Source organism: Ictalurus punctatus, unplaced genomic scaffold, assembly GCF_001660625.3.
Source record: "Ictalurus punctatus breed USDA103 unplaced genomic scaffold, Coco_2.0 Super-Scaffold_100046, whole genome shotgun sequence".
Taxonomy (NCBI): Eukaryota; Metazoa; Chordata; class Actinopteri; order Siluriformes; family Ictaluridae; genus Ictalurus; species Ictalurus punctatus.
In genome coordinates this window covers 5,862,140-5,884,456 of record NW_026521087.1, presented here as the reverse complement: position 1 = coordinate 5,884,456, position 22,317 = coordinate 5,862,140, and the positions used below count along the sequence as shown (strand labels likewise).

Here is a 22,317-nt window from a genome sequence, read left to right as displayed (position 1 = left end):
TTTTGTTTAATTTCATTTTGGAAGTGCCAAAAGTCTTAAATCATAGTTTAATAATCAGATATGTAAACATGGCACTAATGCTAGACCAAGTATTGCTACATTCAGTTCATTCCAACTTATTTTTATTCCAAGTTAGGTAATAATTTTATCACACACACACACACGTGTGATATCTTTTTGCTGTGATCTTCCACCGCTGCTGTGGAGACCGCCCCTTTCTGAACTGAAAGCAGGAGTATTGATGATTTTTATTATTTTTTTATTGTGCGTGTTAAACAGTGTGATATGTTGAGGAATTGATTACTGGCACACGTCTACTGAATAGCAAGGATCGTTAAGTCTTTAACGTGTTATAGTTTACACCGGAGGAACTGCAAACAATCTGAGAAAGGGAGAAACCCGTCAGCTACGAAAGGGCACACTTGGTCCAAAAATGTACACACACTCCACAAAAACTCTGCAGTGCCTGAGGAGTGTTTACTCGCTCCAGTCTTCAGAAGGGAAACGACCTACAGATTCACTTTTGAAAGACTTTCACAGGCATCACAAACATTTGTTTATATTACACTCGTATCAATTTGGCAGGTTTTTTTCTTCTTAATCCGAAGCAACCACCACTTCTTTGTGTTTGTATTTCACAAATTTCCTTACCACATCTTACAAGAGCTGCACGACAATCACAACAATCCTGTACAATAGGCACATCCTTTTCATTAACACAATCTCAGTGAAATATCTTCTGTCTGTTTACTTTACACGCAAACAAAACAACTCAAGCTGAGAACTTTATTGCTGATTCACGTTATACCACACCGCCTTCGAATTCTCCAGAACATGCTCTAATACTTTATCGTTTCTATAGCAACAGCCTACACAGGGAATTGTATGTTATTATATTGTATTGTATTGTATTATATTGCACTTCCATCAATCATCATTGCAACACCTGATCCCTAGGTGGCGGTAATGTACAACTCAGCACAGAAGAAGAAGAGGAGGAGGAGCTGGGGGAGAAAAAGCAAGGAAGAAGAGTGTTAATGGTGTTTACTGCTCATCTGGAGAGTCACCGCCATCTTTCCGCAGGGGGTTAGAAGGTACTGCTCAATGGTTTTATTTGTCTATTTGTTTGAACTTTACACTTTAATATCAGTTCAAATCTGTGTGTATGTTTGGCTTTTCCTCTAAAACGAGTGTTTGGAGAGTTAGCATTTCTCATTTCTGCTCTCCATACAAAACAAAAAAAACCCAACAACGTTTTTATTATATTTAAATAATAATAATTATAAAAACAACAACATTTATTATATTTAAATCTGTAATTAGTAGTTATTTGTTTTAAAATATTGTGTAAAATGTACATATAGAGCAGAAGGGTTTGCATGTGCCTTTACTAAATTCAATAACTTGACTTTTGATAGGTCACTTATGCACATACTTGCTCATTAAAATGGCGGGTGCTTGCGTCTTCTTGTTCAGCTTCTTCTTCGTCTGTAATACAGTGGTGTACTTGAGCGCCATCAAGTGGTACTTTTATGTAACTTCACCGGCTCCGGGCACGTGAACAAAAGCGCGAAACTCATTGGGCGGCCAGTTTCTGCTGCTTTTCCGCCACGTGTTTTATGCCTGAGTGTGAAAACTCATTGACAGCGACAGGGGGTGTTAAACAGACCATTTTGAACCGTCCCCGTGTGAACAGGGCTTTAGGTGTTCATTGTGTGCATTGTAGTGCGTTGTTCCTGTCATGGAAATTAGACAACACTCACAGATTCGTCCTCTGAAGGTAAAAAGGTTTATTACAGGAAGATGGTTAATACAGGATAGAATACATTTACATTTATGCACTTAGCAGACGCTTTTATCCAAAGCGACTTACAAATGAGAAAGATACAAGCAAAGCGATATCAAGCAGAGAACAATACAATAAGTGCTACCATACGAGATCCATTAATTGAATTCCAGAAGAAGCAAAGTGCAGAGTAGAGGTGTAAGTGCAATTTATTCATTTTTTTTTATAGATTAAAGCAGGACAGAATAATGAGAGCGCTCTGAAGCCCTTGTACTAAACCACTACTAAATATATGAAACTCAGAGCATGACATCATTCTGTGTACCGATAAGAAGCAGTTTGAGGCAGTTCAAACAGGCTTTGTTTTAGGATCTTAGATGATGTTTAGACGAACATTGAACAGAAGAACATGTTTGTGTCTCTGTAAGCAGATAAACATTCTGATCTCAGTGACATCACATGGCCTTCTGAGTCGTTATCCTCACATGAGAATGAAACAGAACAAGAACAAACTTATTACAAAGTAAAAATGAATAATTTCCCTCACAGTGTAATGAACAGAATCTGCTGTTTGTCAATAACTGGAATCTGTTCTGGGAGCGTCCTAGGTTGTTTCGTCCTGATGTCCTGCACCCCAGCAGCCTCGGAGCGGAACTGCTGTCTGACAACATCTCCAAGACACTACACTCCAAGTGACTGTCTACCGTAAGCACATCATCTACAATAACAATGTTCATCATAAGCAATGTTCAATTAATAGTCCAACACCTGTAGTACATTCTATAGAGACTGTGTCTGTTCCCCGAGCTATACAAATACATAGACAATTTCAGAATGTTTGTTTTAGTAACCTAGTTAACCTAAAATTAGATCATACATCCAGCACCTTTAATCTGAAGCTAGGACTATTAAACATTAGATCTCTTGCGTCTAAGGCTCTTATTGTTAACGACATCATTACTGATCAGGAATGTAATTTAATGTGTTTAACGGAAACTTGGATTAAACCAAACGAGTACATAGCATGAAATGAAGCAAGTCCTCCTGGATACAGTTACGTACATCAGCCTCGTTCAACTGGTAGAGGAGGAGGTGTTGGTCTCATCCATAGTAAAAATCTAGGCGTGACACAAAAACCTAGTCATAAATTTAATTCTTTTGAAATTCTTTATACCAGCATAACTTATGTAGCCACAAAAAATAAGTCAATTCCTCTAATTATTATTTACAGACCCCCAGGGCCATATACTGAATTTCCTAGTGAATTTGCAGACTTTATCTCAAACCTGGTTGTGTCTGTGGATAAAGCATTAATCGTCTGAGACTTTAATATTCATTTTAGATAACCCAGAAGACCCTCTGAGAACAGCGGTTGTGTCCATCTTAGATTCAGTAGAGGTCAATCAGAACGTAATCGGACCTACTCATAATGGTCACACTCTTGACCTCATACGTACGGATTAAATATAGAAAACATTGTAACACTTCCACAGTCTGAAGTTGTCTCCGATCATTATCTCGTTCATGATACGTATGGATCATATTTCCACCTCGCCACCGCATAAAATGTACTTTCACATCAGCTACTGCACCGAGCTTCATCAATAACCTCGCACAGACATCAGTTAGATTTGGATCACCGTCTGATCCGATAGAACTCAATCAGGCAACCGAATCAACGCTCCGCTACACGCTAGATCAGAGGTGCCCAAACTAGGGTCTGCGGGCCAAACTTGGCCCTTCACAGGAAAAAGTTTGGGCACCTCTGCGCTAGATAGATTAGAAAATGTTGGAGAAGATTTTTGATAGAAATAAAACACAAGGGCAATAAAATCTGGAGAATGAGAATTTATTGAGAATAAGGGAAAGAACAGAGTCACGCTCTCTTCCTTATAGACAATGTCTCTTAAAAGTTAACTACAGCAAGCCCTAGGGCCTGACCAAAAAGAGGAAGTGCAGCACACAGCACACACACCCAAGAGCATGAACTCACTCACACACACACCCAGAGTAATCAGAATAACAACGTAATTTCTAATAATTATTTTACTAAATCATACAGTACATATGCTAATAACAATGCAGAAAAAGCACACAGGTGATAAATGTCCTCACTCAAATACATTTATAATCTGAGTAATAACCCGAAGTATAATGAACTGCAATGGGTATTAACTGCATTACCTTGAACAAACATCTTCAAATACCACACAATGCTTAGTATAATGTGTTGCAAATAGAGCTGCAACAACTAATCCATAATAGTTGATGATAATCGATAATGAAAATCGTTGACTGAGCAACCCTCATCGTGAGTCACAAAGTGCGCTTCAGCAGCGTGGCCCCCACTCACTACACACACACACACCTGTGTTCATACAAGCCCGCTTTCTACACAACCCCGGATCATGCTGATTGATGATGTAAGGATTGAGGATGTGGTCATTTTCTTTAATCGCACGTCTATCATTAAAGTATCCGCATCGTGTGATCAAAAACGGAGAACGCGTGTTAATTTGTTAACCATTAAAACCAGTGCCATTATTGGTTCTTAATGGTATCCACTAGACACAACATGCCACCAAAGCAACAAATTACCAGTAGACCTACAGGGACATTACAGATTCTATGGGGGTTTCTGTTGTGATTGTTTTTTGTTTTGTTTTTTTCAGCAGGGAAATTCCTATTTCCATTTTGGGAATAAATCTGAACAAAGTGTAACCAAATAATGAGCTAATAAAATTATTTATATGTAATTTGCATTCAGTCTCTCAATCTGGCAACAATGAGAAGCTGTGTTTTTCTTTGTCTTTTACTTTTTTATTTTTATTTTTTATTTTTTTAAGTGTACTGGAGGAAAATACTAAAATAGTTTTATTTGATTTAAATGTATTAATTATTGACATCATTGCCTACTGGATTTCCTTTTTTATTTTAGTAATAAATATATTTTAGTAATAAATCATAGCAAACTGTGACTAAATTCATAATGAACTAATTAATGCACAGAAGAAAAAAAAAAACATGTTTCAAATTGCACTCGATTGTTCAATCTGGCAACAATGAGAAGCTTTTATTAGTATTTACATAAACTTCTGGGGGAAAATACTAGAAAATACATGTAAATGGTAAATGTCGCACTTATAGCGCTTTTATCCAAAGCGCTTTACACTGTCTCTCATTCACCCATTCACACACACATGGTAGCAGAGCTGCCATGCAAGGGGATAACTTACCATCGGGAGCAACTTGGGGTTCAGTGTCTTGCCCAAGGACACTTCGAAATGTGGAGTCACCCGGGCCGGGAATTGAACCGCCAACCCTACGATTGGTGGACAATCCATTGTGGATTCCTTTTTTTGCGCATAAAACCGGTTTGCTCTTCAGATATAAGGGATAACGTTCTCTAAACGAGATGCCATTACTTTCACCAACACCTTTACATCTGCATTAAGCAGAGACAGCGGCCTATAAGAACCACAGGAGGACGGATCCTTACCCTCCTTAAGAAGGAGAGCTATAGTGGCTTGTGTCAGAGCAGGAGGCAAAGACCCACATTCCAAGGATTCGTTGAACACAGATAAAAGCAATGGAGCTAATTTTCCAATAGATGCTTTAAACAATTCAATTGGAACCCGTCCGGGCCAGGAGCTTTGTTACACTGCATAGTTTTAACTGAATTCAAATTTCTTCAAGAGAGTGGGGAGTCCAGTTGCATGGCAGTATTCGAATCAATAACAGGGGTACAAAGGTCTTGAAGAAATGCATTCACTTTAGTATCGTCTGCAGGAAATTCAGATTTATAAGGTGAAGAGTAAAACCATTTAAAAGTAGCATTAATTTCCATGGGCTCTGTAGTGACTATATTATAAGTGTGCGTGTGCTAATCTTAAACAAACCTGTGCGTGTGCTGTGACGGGAAATACCGGTTTAAAGCGTGTTCGCATTAAAGTCTTGCTGAAGGTGTTAAATGTCACAGAGCCACACTCACGAGCATCATAAACCAGTTTAAAAAATTAATAATGATAATTTCTGTGCCTTTGGTGAAAACTTTCAGAGCGTTTTAAATCTGCACCAGCCTTTTGTAAATGTACAGAAAGTATATAATCCGTATATGTAAAATATTTAAATAAATAAAAAGCAGTGCTCGTGTTATTACAGGAGGTGACATTTTGTAGGAAAACGTGAATAGTGAACGCGCCTCGGGGACGTGCACTGTAGGGTTGACAAAAGGCCAAAAACGCTTTAACAACAAGTTTCAGCTCCAGTTAAAGGAAAGTGCTGGACTCAAGTAGTTTTTTCCCCTACAATGATTCCTAGATAACCGGTTTAGATTACAAGTAAAATATACTAACTTGTTGATTTGATCATATCACATTCCACAACACTGATTAAACCTGAGGTTCTGATTCTCACAGGGGCCTCTGTTACTGACTGTTTAACACTGTCTCAGTTCTGAGATTCATTTAATGTTCAGTCGAAGTGAATAAGTTTCATATTTAGTGTAAAATATTAGTGTAATCCACCTGTTTCTAAATTACATTATATAGCACATCTATCATGTGCACACTGAAAATTCAAGTCCCAGATGTTTCTAAAACTACACAACCGTGTGTATATATGTATATTTTATATAAGTGTATATATGTATACAGGAAATCACACACGCACCTCTACTGCATCCTCCAGGAAACACGTGAAGGAAACTGTTGTGGATAAAAAATGTCATAAAATAAACATAAGGGAGAAGAAGGAAAAACGGGCACCTAGACACGTAGAAGCGGGATTAGGCGGACATTGACAGATTGGAATTACGAGCAATTTAAGAGCAGTAATAGTCAAAAAAAGTCAAAAAGAAGTGTACGAGCTGAGGAGCGCTAAAAACACACACACACACACACTCGTGCAGTCAAGGGCGGGCAAGTAGACACAACATACATAAACACACATGAATAACTTTAATAATATCTTATAGTAATAGAGAAACTCTATAAAAAAACAGAATAGTAGGATATGCAGGACAGTAGACCTGTAATGATATTAAGAAGTTGGAAGTACAGTAAACCGCTTTTCAAGTAGTATAAATATATATAAACTAAGAAATATAGTGCAAATATGAAAATAAATTATAAACGAGAAATACAGGAAAAAAAAGGAAAATATAACTTACTCATGATTCAGATGGTGAAGATTCTCGTCTCGCAAGGAAAGCCTTAATTTTTAGAGAACCATGAAGAAAGCCAGTTATAAGGGTGGCTGCCCCCCCCCTCGAGATAACGATAAGACCAAGGTCCCTCCCGGTTGTTTAGTCGTCTTGCTTACGTCATTTTTTTAACCTAGGGAATTGAGAATCCTGGTTTTTGAGAACCTAGGTAAATGAGAATCCTGGTTTTTGAGAACCTAGGTAAATGAGAATCCTGGTTTTTGAGAACCTAGGTAAATGAGAATCCTGGTTTTTGACAACCTAGGTAACTAGAAACTCTGGGTTTTTGTTTCCTGGGTTGTTGGAAATGCCTGGGTTCTGATTTTATGTGTAAATTAAAACCCCTGGTTTCAATTCTATGGGTAAGTGAAATAGGCCTTTTCTGGAAACCTATGGGTTATCTAGTGTGTAAATACAGTATAAATACTGGAGCTTAAGCTCAGGGTATGGGGATCACTTCTGAGAATTCTCATCGGTGTGGATCTCGTGTGGTGGAATGAAACAATAAAGCTGGACCCTTGCTTCTTCTCACTCACGGCTGGTGTATTTTTTCTATCTCCAACTGGTCTCAGAGGTAGATGTGAGTATTGGCTTCTAAGTTGAATTTTAAATGTTTTTGGGTAATAGGCTAAATTCGAGCCAACACGGCACAGCTCATACCCCAAGACTTGAATCAAATCTATTTGAGAAGCAGTCAACTAGTTGGCGAATATGAAACCCTCATTTGCATAGTTTTCCTTAAACGGGGCGGGCCTTGGACGAGGTGGCCGAGAGGTTAAGGTGATGGACTGCTAATCCGTTGTGCTCTGCATGCGTGGGTTCGAATCCCATCCTCGTCGCAAGCTTCTCACTTTGCCTCCTCTTTCCAGCAATGTCTGGCTTTGTTGCAGTCTGTCTCACACCTACAAGGCCTACAACTGGGAAGCTTTGTACAGGTCCCTGAGCTAGCACTAGAGAGGGTGGAGAAATGTGAAGAGCTAGCACTGTGGCGACCGTGAGCTGTATTTCAATGCTTTTTGGCCACAGCTTGTGTAAGGCTCTTGCGTCTCTGGAGGTCCGTCAACGCAGAACGCATTCCGCAGTCCAGACGACAGGGGCAAAGAACCTGCACCGAAACCTCTTTTTTGCTCCACACACCGGGATGTAATTTCATACGCGTGAGCTATGTCAGCAAGAGGTTAAGGTGATGAGCTGCCAATCCGCTGTGCACAGCCCATGTGGGTTTGGACCCTATTTTTCTTGTAAAGACCTTGCTTAAGCGCATTCTGTAAAGGAAGCGTGCATGGTGCAGACACTGTTGGCGTCTGCATGAGCAGTTAGTCTGAAGGGGAAATTAGGGTCAGGTGTTTTCAATCAACGGGATGACAATCAGGTGTGAGTGAGCACCCTGTCTTATTTGAAGAACGGGGATCTATCAAAGTCTGATCTTCGCAACACATGTTTGTGGAAGTGTATCATGGTATGAAAAAAGGAAGTTTGTGAGGATCTCAGAAAAAGAGTTGTTGATGCTCATCAGGCTGGAAAAGTTCCAAAAAAAAAAAAAAAATCTCTAAAGCGCCTGGACTCCACCAATCCCCAGTCAGACAGATTGTGTACAAATGAAGGAAATTCACGAGCATGGTTACCCTCCCCAGGCGTGGTGAGCCAGCAAAGATCACTCCAAGAGCAAGACATGTAATTGTCCACGAGGTCACAACGGATCCCAGGGTAACTTCTAAGCCACTAAAGGCCTCTCTCGCGTAGGCAAATGTCAATGTTCCTGAGTCCACCATAATGAGTACACTGAACAACGGTGGTGTGCATGGCAGGATGGCAAGGAGAAAGCCACTGCTTTCCATAAAGAACATTGCTTCCTGCATGCAGTTTGCTAAAGATCACATGGACAAGACACAAGGCTACTCGAAAAAACGTTTTGTGGACAGGTGAGACCAAACTAGAACTTTTTGGTTTAAATGAGAAGGGTTATGTTTGGGGGAAGGAAAACACCGCATTCCAGCATAAGACCCGTATCCCATTTCTGAAAAATGGTGGTGGTAGCGTTGCAGTTTGGGCCTGTTTCGCTGCATCTGGGCCAGGACGGCTTGCCATCATTGATGGAACAATGCATTCTGAATAATACCAGCAAATTCTAAAAGAAAATGTCAGCACATCTGTCCGTAAACTGGATCTCAAGAGGAAAGTGGGCCGCGCAGCAAGACAACAACCCTAAGCACACAAGTCGTTCTACCAAAGGATGGTTAAAGAAGAATAAAGTCAATGTTTTGGAATGGCCAAGTCAAGGTCCTGACCTTGATCCAGTAGAAATGCTGCGGAAGGACCTGAAGCAAGCAGCTCATGTGAGGAAACCCACCCACATCCTAGAGATGAAACTGTACTGTAATGAGGGATGGGCTAAAATTCCTCCAAGCTGACGTGCAGGACTGTTCAACAGTTACCGGAAACGTTTGTTTGCAGTGGTTGCTGCACACCGAGGTCACACCAGATACTGAAAGCAAAGGTTCTCATACTTTTGCCACTCACAGGTATGCAATACTGGATCATTTTCATCAATAAATAACTGACCATCTGTAATGTTTTTGTCTGGTTTCTGTAATTAGGTTCTCTTTATCTACTTTTGATACTTGTGTGAAAATCTTACGATGTTTTAGGTCCCGGTAATGAAGATGTATAGAAAGCTCTAAAGGGTTCACAAACTTTCAAGCACCACCGTAAGTGGGATGTAAGGTCATGGCAGAAGAGCTCTTCCGCAAACACTACCGATGTGACCGTGGAGCATGGGGTCTTAAGCCTAGACGAATCGCGTCCAAAAGACCAGGCCTTAGCTCTGTCTTCAGCTGGAAATGGTTAGATGTCTCCGCCAGAGCCGGTTAAGCGAAAGGCACTTGAGTCTCGCAACAGCCCATTTGTCGCGCCCATGCCAGATTTCTTGTTGTCCGGCGGAATGACCCGGTCACCTTCTTACCACGAACGGGTTTACCACCACGCCGGCCTGCGGGTAGCATGGCCGAGTGGTCCAAGGCGCTGGATTTAGGCTCCAGTCTCTTCGGGGGCGTGGGTTCAAATCCCACCGCTGCCACGGTCGTTAGCTTACGGTGGGTGATGTCTCGTCTCCAAAGGCTTTGCGCAGGTTTTTCTCCCACGCTTTCATGCTATACACCACGTAGCATGCTGCCTCACGAACGTTGCAATTCATGCCCCCCTTCTCCACAGTCGTTGTGTATATCCAGGTAAGGATAAAAGTTGCATTTCCATCCATCCATCTTCTATACCGCGTAATCCTACTCAGGGTCACGGGTAAAAGTTACATTTTCCAAAGAAATTTTAACTCGCTGGGACGGGCAGTCCATAGGTAGTCGGTACCTAGCCGCCCAAGGATTGGATTGCATTGCGACGGCTCGACTATGGAGTTGTCCCGTTCTGTGAGACCTTTGGGCCGTCTCGCCGCATCGTCACCCTTCAGTTTATATGACGGCACAGCTCATACCCCAAGACTTGAATCAAATCTATTTGAGAAGCAGTCATCTAGTCGGCGAACATGAAACCCTCATTTGCATAGTTTTCGTTAAACGGGGCGGGCCTCGGACGAGGTGGCCGAGAGGTTAAGGCGATGGACTGCTAATCCATTGTGCTCTGCATGCGTGGGTTCGAATCCCATCCTCGTCGCAAACTTCTCACGTTGCCTCCTCTTTCCAGCAATGTCTGGCACCCTGTCTTATTTGAAGAAGTGCATGGACTCCACCAATTCACAGTCAGACTGATTGTGTAGAAATGAAGGAAAATCAATCAATAAATCAATCAGTCAATCAGTCAGTCAGATGTTTGCTTATACTATTTAAATAGGCCCCATTTGGTGGCATCTGTTGCTTACAGCCATACCACTCTGACAAAGCCTGATCTCAGAAGCAAAGCAAAGTTGGGCCTGGTTAGTTCTTGGTTGGGAGACTGAATGGGACTACTAGGTGCTGTAAGCTTTTCATTTAGATAAGTGTTTTAAGCACTTTACTTTCTCCTGACATTGAAGAATATTCATTACTACACCAAAGCAGCCTCCAATTCCTACAGTTTTCTCCCATACATGATAGATGAACTCTAGTGCTACCTAGAACAACCTCCTGGAACTGATCAACTTTATTAAAATCCGGTGGAATTGGGCCATTTTCATGTTGTTTTTCAAGACAATTTTCATATCCAAATGTTCAGCAATTACCATGAAACAGTCCATTTCTGAAAGTCTCCGTATAACCTGTTATAGGAGATGGTGTGGAGTTCTCAAAAAAATTTTTTTATTTATCCCAGGAAGTTTTCGAACAGAAACCCAGACAAGAAGTCAAGGCTTCCATGTTTTTTGACATCCTCAGAAAGATGGGTTAGCCCATGTACATTGTAGCTAACAAATTCAGGACCATACAACTCACTAAAATGCTTTACAAATGACACTAGCAAACTGTGAGCAAAGTCATTAAGAATTATACAAAGAGTGGATTGGAGAGTATAAAGATAGCAACAGATAATTAAAATTGCTGTACATTGGTTATGACAGCACATCAAGAAGAACCACTGGACTTGTGTATAACAGAAACTGTCGCAATTTTGTTGCTTTCCACCTCAGTCTTTCTGAGAATTGCCTGGGTTTCCTAGCAAAGTCCTCAGGAATATAACGTCTCAAGCTAACAAGTGTGTCTGAGATTATAACACTTTGGCGAGCAGACAAATGACAACATAAAGGCCCTGAAGCAAGCCATAAGTCCAGCAGTTTTCACATAACACCAAGACATACAAGGTGCATGTAATCATGTGGAAAGCATGATACCATGCCAATTCCTGCAGCTTTTAAAAGAGATGTTTCAGTATGATGGTCTTCATCAGACATGTTGATAAAAGACTCATCAGTCCTACGTGGGCTGTTGATCTCAGGAAAGGTCATTCTATGGTTGATGTACACACCAGACTGGATGCACTTGTCACAACCTGAATAACCAGTATGTGATTTAATTCCCTTTATAAAAGCTCTAGCTGGAGCATCACACAGGATAGATGTGACATTTAGGAAAAATTGCTTCCCATTTATGGCAAATCCCTTGCTTAACCCTTGCAGTTCACTGACTAGATCTTTCAAATTCATCAGTTTGTGATGTTGGCTTTGATTTACCACAGAACAGAGCAATGACAACTGGTTTCTTAGTATAACCCTGCAGTAACCCTATAATTGGCCAAAACTACAAAGACGAACTTTTAAACAGTGGTAAGACATCCATGTTCAGTTGAAGTTCGAATTCATACTTCTCTAGAACAATAGACCAGATTCTTTCCATGGTTTTGGACAAAGCTTTAAGAATACCAAAATAATGATATGTGCCACCAGCAACACTTTGGATATTAGATGAAGTTATCTCGTCATCTTGCACTGCAGCACCAAGATCATTTTCTCCTAAATGACTTCCAAATGAAGTGAGCATTACATTGACTTTTTTACTGCTCTTTTTCTAACATTCTGTCTATCCATATTTTTGTAATGACCCGTCTGGTGCTGGTTCCAGTGTTGACTGTCGCACATTTAAAATCTGTATCCCGTGTTTATATGTTTCTGTAAAGCTGCTTTGAGGCAACGTCTATTGTTAAAAAACGCTATACAAATAAAATGGAACTGAATTGAAGTTACACCGTGGTTTTGTACAACCAAGAATATAAGTCTGTCTCCTTTTCCCTTTCCTTATCGACAGTAGGAAATGCAACATACACATACAAATATAATATTTGTACACATGCAAGACCATATAAGGCTGCTTCAGTAAAAAAAAAAAAGGGGGGGGGTAAATTAAAATGAAATATGCAATTACCCATTATATTCTTGTTTTAACTAGAGATGCACCGATGTATCGGCCGATACCGAAAGGCTATTCTTCATCTATCCATAATTTAAAAATATCTGATAATCCGACAGCACAAAAACTCTAGAAATTACTCAGAAAGTATTGGCGTTTATGGCGCTTGATGATCAACCATGCTCTGTAGTGAAGGACATGGAATTTCAGCGACTGGAAAAACACCTTGAGTCTCGCTACACTTTACCGAGGCGGCGTTATTTCACATTCGTCTACTTACCGGAGTTATACAACCGTATGACGGATCATATTCACGAACTTCTTCATAACCACTCCGCGATGAACTTCACCACAGATGTTTGGTCTTCAGATGTAAGCCTGACGAGTACGCTTAATCTCACTGCTCAGTGGCTCCACTGTGACTTTAAACTTAAAGTCTTGCTTCATGCACAAGAACTTCCCGGTTCTCACACTTCATAAGAAACACCTGCATCGCGTTGTAAATCGCGCTGCTCGCAGGTGAACTCTCGCGATACTCCTGGGCAGAACGGGAACTCACATTCCTGCTTTTTAAAGGGCCAGCGGAACATTTTATCCCTAGATGAGAAGGACATCTGTGCACACTGCATGGACAATACACTTAATTAAGGGCTTTAATAACCAGTTTCACAATTGGAAGGTTGTCTTCTTTTTCACCTGGTTATTTATATATAAAAATATAAAGTATTTAGCATGTTTGTATTTAGGTACTTCTGTTTCTAAATAAATAAGCATTATGTCATCAAATCACAAGTCTGTTTTGATTTAATGGTCAGAAGCTGTACTATTTGACGAATAACCTAAAATCACAAACATGATACTTGTAAATAAAATCATGTCATATATGCAGTTTATTAGATCCTTAAAGTAAAAAGACAGCTAAATAGTGAAAAACATAATTGTTGGATTTATATGAATGCATGACAATAACTTGCTAATAGTCCATCAACTTAATTGGCATGTGCTCCAGTCAGTGTTGTTCATGGGGAATTTATTCTACAACTTCTACAGTTGTAGTGAACTTCTACAGTGAAAAAAACCCAATCCTTTAAAAAACAGTTAATGAAGCTGAGGCTCGAAGGCAGGTCGCTGGCATAGAAAGTCTGCTGTTACCACTGCAAGTACCAGAAGTCACTGACTGCAAAACTGTGTTTACAAGAAGAGTCACTGCAGTCATCAAAGTCGATGGCATAGAGATCTGCTGGGCTAGCGGTGTGGATGAAAGGGCTCTTACTTCATTTTGTGCTTATTTTGTCTTCAATTCAACATATCAATCTAATTTGAACACTACTCTGATTTTTCTTCAGCAATATATTTTGAAACTTACTGTGGATGGTGACAAGCCTCTACCTACTCCAGTTACCAGAGTAATCAACCTCTTACAGTAATATCTGCCAAAAATGCCTCGTCTATTCTGTTGTCCTAAATGCTCTCGGAGAACGATTGTCAAATTAATCCAGCACATTGGTCTCATTCATGCACGAGGCAAATTTTTCAATAACTTGTGGTCTTAATGACTGTCAGAGGACCTTTTCAAAGTATGAGTCCTTTAGATGTCATATTTACCAAAAGCATAAAGACACTGTATTACAACGGACTATGGCTGATGATCCTCAGCATTTGCGATGGTGCAATGACGATGGTGCTTTTGAAGTTTGTAATCCCCTCGGGTCTAAACGTAACAAGCAAAAACTGTGTGCAATCTACTATACAATTGGAAATATGGGTACAAAGTATTACTCTCAGTTAAAACATTCATTTAGCTTTACTTCCTTTTGTTATCATTATTATTCATACTGTGTGAAATGTCAGGATGAGTGGACTGTCCTCTCACCAGGTGAGGAGGTTGATTACCAGGCACTAGGTATATACAATGTAGTTGACAAATTATTTATTGGCACTAGATATTATTGCTGAAGACAAAACAGCCCCACTTTATACTGATTTTACTCCTCACCCTTTAATCTATCTTTCTTCTTCTTCTTCTTAAAAAAACGTATTAGGCTAAGCAAATGTTCTGAGATCTTTTTCCTAGCAGTTTTTGTCATGTATATGTATTTCATCAGCGCTACTATGAGTTTCTCCCCCCCCCCGGTAACAATAATATAGCCTTATTCTGATTACTCAGAAAGACTATAACTTTATTTACAGTTCCTCTCCTTAACTTCAGTCACTTCCTCACTGAAACCTATAATCAGAATAACTCCAAAGCTCAGGTCTAAGCCTAAGTCTCCACTCTAAATCATGTGTCTAGAACACAGGCTCTGAACTCTTATCTAACACATTTGGTGTTTTATCTGCTCTAAAGCACCCACCTGAGCTCGTGCAGGCCGCTTAATTAGCTGATGACTTGAATCAGGGGAGTTTGGTGCAGGCTCTAATTGAACATCCTCAGGAGTGTAAGGAAGCCTCTCTCTAATATCTTTCTTACCGGTTCAACTCCAACTTCATCACCACCCCAAGAAAGCACTGCATGTTAGTAGTGTTCTGGGTCAGTATCTAAACTGACAGTCTATTCACACACACTAGCACTAATACACTTCACATCCAGTATTTCCTTCTCTAATGTAGTAGCTTCATTGGTAACAGGTTTGTCTGATTAGTATTCTGTTAACAATGTCGGTGTGTTGGTTTGGAGTTGTAGTTTGTGTTTGCCATGTTTGTAGTCTGAGGTGCATTCTGGGAAACGGAGTCGCTGGTTTGCTGTGACATGACAATGACACTTGAGAGTTTACTGTTCAAGACTCAGAATTACTATACATTACTATAATTACCATCAAGCTGCACATGACATTTTATGAAAGTAGTACTATGTTTTTTCTCATTTACGGGTACCTCATACAGTCAAAAGGTTATTGAATTTTAATTATTTTCTTAAAAATAAAATAAAAAAATATAAAAACTGAGTTGTGATTAGTTGTGAAATTAGATAACACTCGCAGACTCGTCCTCTGAGGTGAAAAAGGTTTATTACAAAAAGATGGTTAATACAGCATAGAAGAAGTATCCCAGAAGACAAAACAATTTACATGATCATCCTGTTTACAACGTTTACAGCCAAGCTCTTAATGCATGCTGTTACCTTCTTGAGCATCAGTGAATGTTTGCACCTTTTGGAATAGTCGTGTACGAGTCCCTCGGTTGTCCTCAGTGTGAAAAGATGGATCGGAACATCATATAACCTCTACTGGAAAGGGCTAAAATATGCAGGAAAAGCAAAGTATGTGAAGGACCTGGAGGATTTTTCTGAAGAACAGTGGGCAGTTTAACTGCTCAGGACAATCAAGGGACTCATGAACAACTATCATAACACATAAAAAGAGTCCTGGATCATTCAGGTAACGACACACAGTATTAAGAATCAAACGTGTGTAAACTTTTGAATGGGGTAATTTTGATTAATTCAGCTATTATCTTGTGGACTATATGTAAACATCTGTTATGTGAAATAGCTTATTCATGGCGTTACTAAATTAGAAACTTAGGATTTTTATGATCAATCTTATTTTGTAAAGAGTATTAAGATTTTGTAGATACTGCAAGTGGTATGTAAACTTCCGACCGCAACTGTATACCCACCCAGCTACCAACACACACACACACACACACACACACACACACACACACACACACACAAAAATTCAACCATTTAAAAACAGCAAGGACTTTTATAAACAATCAAAAATAGACTACAATATGTACATTTTAACAAATTAACAAAGACACCACAGTTAAAACACTCTAAATACCTTCTTTTTGCAAAAGTTTTCAAAAGTCTTCTCTTGCGCCCGCACTCTCGATCTGATGCCAGCTGGAGCCACCTCTTCATGGTCCCCTCAACCTCCATCTCTGCAGCTTTAGCCGTGAAGAGGTTTCTATGAACATTGGAAGAAAGCAATGCATATCGTAAGCTTATTATGAATCCTAAGCATTAATTACGTTTATACCATGGTCAGTGTGAATATTGGATTCTGAATGGCTGGAAGGTGTGCATTATAACCGTTTATTGCACAGGTAGTTCCAGTCAGTTTGATCACTGTGAGCATTTCTAAATCAACGCGCAGCCTACATGCACACACAAACACACACACACGCACAGACACTCGAGCATACAGAGACATTCGTGAACACACATTCGTACACACAGACACTTCTTGCCGGCGCTGTCTGCAACTTTGTCTGCAACAAAAAAAATAACTTTGCTGGTAAAAAGTTACATTATATTTCTCAGCAATGAGGTGTTACCATCACTGTTTGTGAAGTAATTCAACTCTCAGTTTTACTACACTACTGCTGCGCAACACTGACTATGTTTACATGGACAGCAGTAATCTAATTATTGACCTTACTCTGAGTAAGATAATAACGTGAATAAGGTGTTTACATGTGTCGCGCCACGCCGTCCGACGTCCCTCCAGAATTTCACATATCAACATACAGTTCGTCTTCGTTATGGTATAGTATACAGTTTTGGGTGTTTTTATTTAATTTTTTTATGAACGCTTTAAGCGCAGTTATTTATTTGTCATGCTGTACGTGCAAATAGACAACTGCTTGAAGCCGTGAGCTGCATCACAAACCGTGCACTTAGCGTCTATATAGTAGCCGAGATAGATGTATTTTCCCCACTACAGGCCTATAGTAGGCAAGTATGCGGATTGGGACGCAGCCGTGCTCTCTTGTTCGCCATAAAATGTTGAGCACTGCCATGTGTGTACGTGTCCTGTCGCAAAATGCGGTGAAAAATCACACAACGTTAATAATGTGATTCAGGTGTTTACATGTCTGTAATACACGTTGATAATGCGACTAAAACAGGAGTACTACATGTCTTAATTCGATTAGTGCTTACTTCCAGTAATGACTTTAATCAGATTAAGGTAATTAAAAATTGCTGTTTACATGGTAGTTTCTTAATCAAAGTATCGTCTAAATCGGGTTAACAGTGGATTATTGTGGTCCATGTAAACTCACTGACTGACTGACTGCTGAGAGGCACATGATGCAGGAAATTCATACATGATTAATCTCTCTGTCTCTGATAGATATCTGTCAATTCATTCAAATAAATGTAATCTCATCACTACTTTATCTCTGTGTCTGATTTATATCGGGCAAAATTCCAGATCTAACGACCTAACTAATAGAAATTAACTGTCATTTTAAACTTCTAATATCAATGACAGCTTTAACTTTATTAATTGTGGAAAGACCATGGTATAAGCGGGGTAATCCATGGCTAGGTGACGATTTGAACGAGTGGTTCTTCTCCTCCACATCATGCACTAAAATCGTTTAATGCACATCTAGCTGTGGATTACCCCTTACATATCATCTGAGAGAGACAGCTAATTCTGTATGTAAACAGATATACTTACCAATCACGACCTCTCCGAGTTGGAGAGTGGCCAGTGAAGTCTTTCCATCGACTCCCCTCCAATTGAGATTCTTTGCCAGGGAGTTAGCAATCACTCTCTTCAATATGCGCCAGGTGCAGTCACGCACATACACCCCGTCAATAAGCGCCAACCAGTTTACCCGAAACCGATGATTTTTAAAACAATAATATAATATAAAATATAAATAATTAATAAGCATGTATTGCCTTGTCAACTGTGTCAGTGCTTCTCACTACTCCTGCAGTTACCCTGCCCTGTGTGCTTTCCATGTTTTGCTCCTCTACCAAAGATTAGGTCATAACTGTTCCCTCATATCAAAGTGTGTCACCTTGAGAAAACAAACACTCTCAGTAGCTGTGTAATTGTGCAAGCAATTGTTAACAAAAAAAGGAAAAAAATTCTCACAGTTTTTGCTTGCAATCTGGGCTCTGTTGCATCCTTTGTTCCAGACTATGCAGTTGAGGAAGATCTTGCAGGGCAGTAAATCTTCATCAATATCCAAAGACTGCACCTGGAACACCTGTAGTTGAAGCAATCTCATTGGTTTGTTGGTCCAGCACCATCTCTAATTTAGTCAACACCTCCCTCAGCATGGCTATGGTAAAGAAGTTAACAATATTTACAAACGATACACACTACAAAACTGTACAACTCCATCCTCAGTCTTATTCCTAACCTACACAAATTCCAGTAAGATGGCTGAGTGGAAATCACGGTTAATTAATACTTACAAAAGAAAGTCAATCAGAAAGCAGAAGAATACTTGGTACAGCCGATACTGAAAAAAAAAACTTATTGTATCATTCTTTTTAAAATTTTAGTATCAACTTGGTACAGATACTTTTGACATCACAACTTACCAATTACAACATCCTTGAATTGCATGGATGCCAAGGATATTTTCCCATTCATTTGTAACAGATAGCTGCACAGTGACAGGGGCGGCTGTGGATCAGGTGGTAGAGCGGGTTGTCCACTAATCGTAGGGTTGGCTGTTTTATTTCCGGCCAGCAGGACTCCACATGCCAAAGTGTCCTTGGGCAAGACACTGAACCCCAAGTTGCTCCCGATGGCAAGTTAGCGCCTTGCATGGCAGCTCTGATACCATTGGTGTGTGAATGGGTGAATGAGACACACTGTAAAGTGCTATATAAGTGCGCCATTTACCATTTTACCATTTATTGACACAGAAGCGGAGTCCATTCCATTCCATGGTGTTTTAATTAACGGAAGTAAAAAAAGAGATGAAGATAAGGGTGTGGTCTTAGGAAGCAATAAAAAGAACAGGTGACTAGGTGAGAGAAAGCGGGACGCGGAAATGAAAGCCAGGTGAGAATGGCGGAACTGATGGTGTGTGTTTGCCAAGGACCATGCTAATGCTCTTACTGTGGATTATAACCTTGTGGATATTGATTCAGGAGGCTGGTGAACACTTCGGGAATATTCTGCCAAGGTGAATAAACGAGCGAGCGGAGTTTTGAGGGTTCGGAGGCACATCACGGGTTTGAGATCCTTTCTTTAATACTTTTGTGGAGAACCAGTATGTTTAAATCGTTGGATGTTACTGTCTGTAAAGAACTCCGAGTGTTAAGCGGAATCTGACTGCTCTTTCCCATGCTTTCGGGTTCACAAACTCCCGTACGCCTAAATCACCGCCATTGAAGTGCAACTTTTAAAGTGAACAACTTTTTTGTTTTGGTTAAGAATTATTTTGGGGTTAAATGTTTTATTTTCTGCCTTTTGTGTGTGAAAATTTTCTTTTATGAATAGAGCCTTGTTTCCTTATGGGTGTGTTTATTAATCCCACGTAGGGGAACTTTTTGGTTTTCATTATTTCAGTTTCTATGACTGAAACGATCTGTATTTTCTTATGTTTATTGCATAAATAATAATAAACTTATTTTGTAAGAATTGAGTAGCCTTATTCTGAGTGATGTCCAAATTATAAGTTATAAATGACTGTTAATTTGAACTGTCTGGCGTCCAAACCCCATAAGGTACCATGCTACAGAGTGGCGCCCAAATGGGGACCGAACCATAAGATTTAGAAAGTTTAGTTGGGGTACTGAACTTAACAGACTTGGACATTTGCGTTATTGATGGACTTGACCATTGTTAATTATTGTGAAATACAGTGTGTACATATATTTTCAGTTTTTCTGGTTGATGTTTACATGAAATGTATGGTTATTGAGAACATTCAGGAGTCTGTGTAACTACTTGCTGCTCTGTATTGTTTCTCTTCTTCCCTGGCCATGTCTACCCCTACCCCTCGAATCAAGCGCATCATTACTCTTGTCTTCTTGTTGAAGGAAAGAGCCAGGCTTCCACATTCAGTGGAAAAGCAGAAACTGCCTGTGATTTTGCAAGCAGCTGTTATCTGCCTTGTACCAAAAGCTCAATGGAAGGGAAACCGCTCCCAGCCTTTTTCGGGCGTAGACCTCTCGCTGATAGGTGAACTTGGCGACCAGTACTTTATGGAAAATTTTCCAGTCACGCACAGAGTCTTACTGAGCAACGAAAGAGCCAGGCTTCCACTTTCTGTAGAAAACCAGAGACTCCCTTTCATTTTGTAAGCAAATGTTAACTGCTTTGCTACAAAGGCACAAAAGAAGGAAATCTGCTCTGTCCAAGGTCTCGCTTTCCGGCTGTTCCTAGAGGACCTGATCCTACGGTGATGACAACCGGTCAGTTATTAAAGCAAAGTTCAAAATTGCTAGCTTGTTTCTGCCCAGTCTCGAACCAGGGACCTTTTGCGTGTGAAGCAAACGTGACAACCACTACATTACAGAAACCACGACAGAAACACCCTTTAGCTGTTGCCTATGGTCTGCTGATGAGAAGAGCACATAGTTAAACTTTTGTTCAGCCATCTGCTTTGAAATGTGATCCATGTCTATCTCCATGAAAGACTTGGCAACAAATGCCACACATATCTCAAGATTTTCAAAATCACTGAACCTTTCCTCAGATTCCTGCCCAAGCCTGGACAGGAGGTCACAATACTCGAGTACATCCAAAACTTTGGTTGCATTTGCATGGCTTTCTTTCTATCTTTACCAATGAGGGGAAGTGTTGCAATCTTTTGTTTTTCAATTGCTGAAGGTAAAATGACAGTTTTGCTTTAAATACCTTCACAGCACTGATCATATCACATATGGTTTTGTCTTTACCTTGTAACTGAAGATTGAGCTGATTCAGTTTCTCTGTCACATCAGCCAAGAATGCAAGATCAAGCAGCCATCAGACAACAGGTTAGTGTCCCCCCCCCCCCAAGTTCCATTAAAGCCTTAATTTCACTCACCAAGGAAATAAAACGGTGAAGTACCTTACTCCTACTCAACCATCTGACTTCTGTATGAAGGAGATCGCCATACTCTGCAGAAATTTTGAATACAAATTCTTACATTCAGCCATAATCCAGTCCAGACATTCCGTCATCTGCTCCGTGCAGCACTGCTTCATACACTCTGTAGGAGAAAATAAAGACTTCAGATCATCACCATCATCACCACCATTATCACCATCACCATCATCGTCCTCATAATCATCGTCATTGTCATCATTGCCATCATTGTCACCCTCATTGCCGTCATCATCATAGTCACAGTCATCATCGTCGTCACCATCATCATAATCGTTCTGATCATCGTAATCATAATCACCATCATCGTCGTCACCATCATCGCAATCATCATCATCATCATCATCATCATCGTCACCATCATCGCCGTCATATCATCGTCATTGTCATCATCATAATAATCACGTCATCAACATTGTCATCATCATGGTCATAGTCATCATCTATTATCATCATCATCGTCACCATCATCGTCATCATGATCATCATCGTCAACATCGTCGTCGTCATCAACATCGTCAACATTGTCACCATGATCATCACACTCCAATGCCCTACAAAACCCCCAAAAAAACTCAGAAAACCTCTGAAACCCTCCGAAATGCTAAAAAACTCAAAACCCCCAAAACACGCCAAAACAGTCCAAAAACCCCTCAAACCCTCCAAACCTGAAAAAACTCTCCAAAAAAAAAACCCCCTCAAAA

At 40.1% G+C, this 22,317-nt stretch overlaps 1 long non-coding RNA gene and 3 other non-coding genes across 5 annotated transcripts; all 4 read left to right on the top strand.

Moving 5' to 3' along the window:
- Nucleotides 1-6: 6 nt before the first annotated feature.
- LOC128630224 (uncharacterized) lies at nucleotides 7-7,143 on the top strand. Of its 2 annotated transcripts, none has more exons than XR_008394610.1 (2): nucleotides 7-1,094; nucleotides 2,395-7,143. It is a non-coding gene; the product is annotated as an uncharacterized LOC128630224 (long non-coding RNA). The 2 variants fall into 2 exon arrangements; XR_008394611.1 differs by having other exon boundaries at nucleotides 2,336-7,143.
- Nucleotides 7,144-7,746: 603 nt separating this feature from the next.
- trnas-gcu (transfer RNA serine (anticodon GCU)) lies at nucleotides 7,747-7,828 on the top strand. The gene has a single exon. It is a non-coding gene; the product is annotated as a tRNA-Ser (tRNA).
- A 2,155-nt stretch (nucleotides 7,829-9,983) lies between these two features.
- Nucleotides 9,984-10,065, top strand: trnal-uag (transfer RNA leucine (anticodon UAG)). The gene has a single exon. It is a non-coding gene; the product is annotated as a tRNA-Leu (tRNA).
- Nucleotides 10,066-10,570: 505 nt separating this feature from the next.
- Nucleotides 10,571-10,652, top strand: trnas-gcu (transfer RNA serine (anticodon GCU)). Its single transcript has one exon. It is a non-coding gene; the product is annotated as a tRNA-Ser (tRNA).
- The last annotated feature ends 11,665 nt before the right edge of the window (nucleotides 10,653-22,317 follow it).